Raw genomic sequence first — 6124 nt, 5'->3', positions numbered from 1 at the left:
GGGCGTAGGGACCCTGTCCTGCCTCTTTTAGCCTATGCTCCCTAACCATGAGAGAGAGTTTTGCTCTATTGTGCACTCAAACCAAATGGTGCAAAACCAAAAGCCACAGAGTCAAACAGTTCAGGACTAGAGGTTTGCACACTAGGAGCAAAGGTGTGTCTTTTCTCCTTAGAAGCAATTAGGATTAGATAATTCTTACTGCAGTGGAGACCTGACCGAATGGTCTTGCCTTACACCTATTGGGGTTTTGAGAATAATTAAATTTTGCACTAAGGTTTATGAACTGAATTTTTAGACAGAGTCTTCAGTGGCCTGGAATTTGCTATAGACGAAAGGCTGCCCTCAGGTTCTTCAAAAATCTGCCTACTTATGTATGGTGAGTGTTTCAATTAAAATTGTGCAGTATCATGCCCGGTTAACTTGGGTTTTTAAGGAATCATTATACGTTCATGTCTGGGGTGTGGACAACATAAACCCTGAGTTTGTAAAAGCGTGCTCCACAAAGTCTATGCTACTGATGGACACTCCTATGCCAGAACATTTTTGCTGTTACTGAGTCCATGCAAGAAGAGAATTCTGCTACCCAGTACATACATCCCCAACACCTAGATTATTCTTTAGATCTTTATGAACACTAAGCTTCTTGTGTCTTAGTGCCACCTTGTGGTACAGCCCTGATGTGCACCAGAAGACAACAGCAATACTGGATGGAAGGAAGGGACCTTGTTCAAAACATTGAGAGAGGGGAACATGGTGGCCTCTGGGGAGAACTTAAGGTCATTTTCTGTATTGAATAAAACTTTCTATACTACTGGAAGTGAAAGAGTTTCCTGGTTATTGTTGCTGTTGTTATCATTACTTTAAAGCAAACACAGGTCTCACCTTAAAGGGATTAAGCAGTATTTAGTGCTGGAGCATTATGCATGACCATGGCATGGAAACACATATCTACCTTATCTCAAATTCCCTGTTCTGGAAAAGAAACTGTGTCATGTGTGTATTGTGTGTGTGTGTGTATGTTGTGTGTGTGTGTGTGTGTGTGTATGTCTCTGTCTGTCTATGATTACAGCTTGAGTGTGTATGTGTGTGTGTGTGTGAATGTGTATGTGTGTGTGTGTCTGTGTGTGCATGCTTACAGCATAAAGAAATAAAGTCATAAATCAAGGCAAATTTAGACTACATTGGTTGGTAACCGGAGAAGCAAATACATAGAGGTGGGAGAAGGTTCATATATGTCTAAATCATTATCTGTTGACATCCTCAGCTGATGTTCATTTGATAGCTAGTGGTCTGCTATGTTGATAGCTTCTAGGGGGGTTTGTTTATTTTTCCAAGATGTTAGTTCAAAGTAAATAGCTTCTACGAACCTTTTATTCTAAGAGGCAAGTTCAGATGCAGCGTGTGGCAAGGAATGGCTGTTTCTGAGGTTGAAAACCTGCCCATGATACATGGCCTCTGAACCTAGGAAGTTCCAATCTCTGCAGAACTGACATTCCAACCTGCCCTCCAGCCTGTGAACATGGAGGCTCCTTGCAGGAGTCTTGTGCTTAAGGCCACAGGAGACTGTGTATTTATGGCTTCTTATCTGGGGTTTTCTTTCACACAGTTGATAAGCTGTGTCAGCTCTTTACTTGACCACACTTACATGAGACTGGGTTTATACCGCACCATTTTAAATGTTGTCAAATTTTCCTGTTTGAGTTTTATGTCAACAAAGTTTTGGATCTGTAGGACTAGCTACTTTGTGCACTTCAGAAGTTCAGTGATGTAGTAGTTGTTGAGGTAGGCCACCTCAAAGCCCTGGATCTGGGCTTGAGAGGTATCTGAGCTGGCTGTTGCAGCCAGCTGGAGTGTTGCAGCCAGTGAGGGCTAAGGCCAGTTCTACCACTCATGACCTCGGGGCCATAGGTGCCAAGGAACTAGGAACAGGAGGAGGGCTGACTCTCCCACACTCATACCCTGGGGGCTAGCTCACCCACAATCCTCACATCAAGGGCCAGCTCTACTGTGCTGCACAGTTGAGGTGCAGGGCCGGCTCTACTAAATGATGCAGCTGCTGAGGGACAGGGTAAGGAGGAAGGAGTGTATCTCTCCTTCATCCATGCCACTGCATGGGAGACAAGTGGTAGGGCCTCCTTTCACTCCTGTCTATCCTTGGGGCCTGTCTCACCTACAACTTCAGCAATGTGCACAGCCATTCGAGTACTGTAGCTGGCTAGGGGTTAGCTCTCTGCTCTTCTACAACCAGGGTCAGCTCTTCTAGAATGCCCAGGCAAGGGCTTGGGCCTGTTCTGCAAATGCCTCAGACATCAGTATTTCCCCCTGTGACAGCACAGATCAGGGACATCCATCTGGACTTTGGTGGTAACAGACCCCTACTGCTTCAGGGTACAGACTGAGGTGTGGTTCTCAGTGGAAGCACTGGCCCAGGACCCCACCATGGTCCCAGGTGGAATTACGGGCACTCATATCAAACCATTCCTCACCATTTTCATGTCTCCAGTTCTGCCTCTCTTCATTATGCCCACATCCTTCTATTTCTCTTCCATTTCTCCACCACTTACTTGATCCTCTGAGAAGCACCCGAGGTCCTAGTGTCTGGTGTTGTCTAGGGAGTGGCCAGGAGTGCTATATCTTGCTCCCGAATTGTGGCATCAGACAGGGGTCATTTGGGACCTGGTCTACCCATCCGCAGGCCTGGGTTGTGCAGAACTGGAGGTGATCTGCTTGCTCCTCTACTGGCCCACCAGAGTGTCCCAAGGCAAGGGTCATCTGTCTCACTCTCACTCCTACTCAGGACCCTCAGATTCAGGGGAGGCTCTTCTAGTCTCAGGTTTGCTCCCAATACTGGAAAACCGACAGGGCCTGCATGGTGCCAGACTGGTGGTCAGCTCAAGCTCACTTTTTTCAGGCATTGTTAGGCTACTAATCATTCAGATATTCATAAGTGAGAAAACTGAACCTCTCTTCTGCGGTCTCTGACATATGTGACAGAGCAGCCACACATGCAGTGCTTCCAGGGGCAAGTAGAAAGGAATTCCTAAGAATATCCCTCCTCAAGAATTAAGTGCTAATCTACATCAAAGGTCTTCTATGTCAAAGAAACACAGAGTGATGTTGATTCTAGTACATTTTCCCCACAAGGCTTGATTCTGCAGGGTTTGCTTGTTTATTGAATGCATGGATGGATGGATGGATGGATGGATGGATGGATGGATGGATGCATGGATGGATGGATGGATGGATGGATGGATGGATGGATGGATGGATGATACACACATACACACACTTGCGTCATGGAAGAGATCACCTCAAGGTCTATTTCTCAGTCATTCTCCTCTCTATTGCATGAGACAGAGTTGCTTGCTGAGTCTAGAACAGACCACTTAGCTAGACTCGTTGGACCATAGGACCCCCTGATCATTTTGTCTCTGCCTTCAAGTTCTGCTATTTCAGGCATTCACTGCCAAGCTAGGTTTTTACATGAAAGCAGGGGATGCCAACTCAGATCTTCATACTTATGCTACAAGTACTTAATTCACTGTGACATTTCTCCAGCCCTCTCCATGAGATTATTTTTTAATTGTTTTTTAAGCCAGAGTTGGAGTTTATTAAAAATAAGAACTTGGGAATGAGTAAAGCATAACTAAAGACATGGATGCTTCAACGAAGTAACTTACCTTAGTGGTTTTTTATTATGTGGACATATTCATACATGTATATGTGAGTGTGTGTGTGTGTGTGTGTGTGTGTGTGTGTGTGTGTGTGTACTTGAGACCTGTGTGTGTATTTGTGTGTGTGTGTGTGTGTGTACTTGGACCCTGTGTGTGTGTATGTATTTGTGTGTGTGTGTACTTGAGACCTCTGTGTGTGTGTGTGTGTGTGTACTTAAGACCTGAGATTGACATGGACTGTCTTCATTTATGGCTATTTACCCTTAAAATCTTTCATGAATTAAGCTTTTAGCAGTACCACACATGTAAGCAATCATAGTAACCACTTTCTCCCCAGCTCTTCTCTCCTCCCTTCCTTGCCCTGATCTCATTTTCATATCCATGACTATTTCATTCTGTGAACTCTTGAAATCAGTCTGAATCATCTGAGGGTCATGGCTTTAAAGGTTTGCAGAGGAGTCTTGTGGGTTCAGCAGTGGGTAAACAACTGAAGACAATAATTCTCTTTTGCCCAAATCACCTGCACTTCAGAAATAGAGCAGAAGCTGGGCGTGGTGGCGCACGCCTTTAATCCCAGCACTCGGGAGGCAGAGGCAGGCAGATTTCTGAGTTCGAGGCCAGCCTGGTCTACAAAATGAGTTCCAGGACAGCCAGGACTATAGAGAAAAACCCTGTCTCGAAACCCCCCCCCCAAAAAAAATAAAACAGAAATAGAGTGGAGGCTCCATGAACTCATCCTCTGCTCTGGACTGACTGATGGCTGACTGCTGGACTGTGTGCAGTCAGCTATAGTTTCAGTGAGTTCACCACTGTAGTGGCTGTATGGAGGCTAGAGAATGACGTGTTCTAATTTTATTTTACACACACACACACACACACACACACAAATTCTTTTGAATTGTTTTCTCTTTCCTTGAAAATAAATTTCTTATTTCAAATAGTATATTCTGTTTTTCCCTCCTTCACCTCCTTACATATCCTTCCCTACCTTCCCTCCCATCCAGATCCCTTTCTGTCTCCCTTTACAAGCCAAACAGTCTTCTAAAGGATAATAAAATAAGATAAAAGAAATCCTAACATATTGGAATTGGATAAAGCAAGTAAATAGAAAGAAAATCATTTGAGAAAAGGCATAAGAACCAGTGAACCACTTGGTCACACACTCAGGAATCCTTTAAAAAACACTAAACTGAAAGTCATAATATATACACACTGGACCTGGTCCAGACTGTGCAGTATCTTTGTATATTGTCCCAGTCTCCGTAAGTTCATATGTGCATTGATATTATCGATTTTTGAAGGCTTTGATTTCATGTGTCCTCATCTCCTCTGGTTCTTCTATTCTTTCTACCTCTTTACACACACACAGAGAGAGAGAGAGAGAGAGAGAGAGAGAGAGAGAGAGAGAGAGAGAGAGAGAGAGAGAGAGAGAGAGAGAGAGAGAGATTACTTAAAATGAAGCCTAGTAGGAAATTAGGGGAAATGCCACCCAACATCATCATACTAGTAAGCATCCAATAAAAGAGAGTTTACAAATGGGAGAGGCATGAAGGTGCAGCAACTGATCCTGCTTGTAGGAAAAACATGTCCATGTGACTCCCAGCAGGAACTCTTGACAGAGAAAACTTTTCGGGTGGGGATGGTTGAGATACCTATCATCTTCCTCTCTGTAGGCTAAGTCAAGAGGATCTGGAGGTGGGAATCTTTTCACCATAAACCTAAAATTCCTCCACATATTTTCTCATAAATCTATTTTCAAGATAGTTTTTTCCACAGTCAACAGTCTCAGAAACACCTGATAGTCCTTTGTGTATATTCTGTCAGAATCTATGATACCACAGCAGACAAACTTTAAAGGTAGAATAAAGCAATGTACACAGTATAGTTTATGATGGGATTTGAAAATATATTTTGATATTCTGAAATTGAAATATAGTTTTTTTTTTATCTTGCCATCTCTTCCATGTACTCTCATTGTACTCTCTTTCAAATTCTGTCGTCTATTTCTGTACTGGATAGCTTTTTATGTTGGAGATGAGATGTTGATCAGGACCCTGTTCTGAAACAGGGCAGCATGACACTATTAACATAGGTTAGGAGATGTGTGGTGGCTCCCCAGGAATTCAGCAGAGAATGTTCTCACCCAAGTGGTAAATGATGGCTAATTAAGTGTCCCTTGAGGTCTTATCTGTCATTATAAACATAATTGTTTAGTGACAGGGCTAGAAGGACACATAGTACAAGGAGTGCTTAATTATTTTTCTGCTCACTTTCTTGCTAGAATGAGGAAGAAGGAATGTTATGACAAAGGGAACCATAGATCCCTTAAAGCTCCATTCAAAAATCAAAATGACTGTACCCTATCAGTCTAGGTAGCCTTCCAAAGGAGGACAGAAGAGCCTTGGCTGTATCCAAGAAATGCTGTGTAGGGGTAAGTGTGGGCCCCACAG

The 6124-nt window shown here is 43.5% G+C and overlaps 1 pseudogene; it reads right to left on the bottom strand.

The window, feature by feature from the left end:
• Positions 1-2913: 2913 nt before the first annotated feature.
• On the bottom strand, positions 2914-3027 carry LOC147004552 (small nucleolar RNA SNORA17; annotated as a pseudogene).
• Between the last annotated feature and the right edge of the window lie 3097 nt (positions 3028-6124).

Source organism: Mus caroli, unplaced genomic scaffold, assembly GCF_978045245.1.
Source record: "Mus caroli unplaced genomic scaffold, Mus_caroli_1 scaffold_5, whole genome shotgun sequence".
Lineage (NCBI taxonomy): Eukaryota > Metazoa > Chordata > Mammalia > Rodentia > Muridae > Mus > Mus caroli.
The sequence above is the reverse complement of the archived record's forward strand: the minus strand, read 5'-3'. Positions and strand labels throughout refer to the sequence as shown.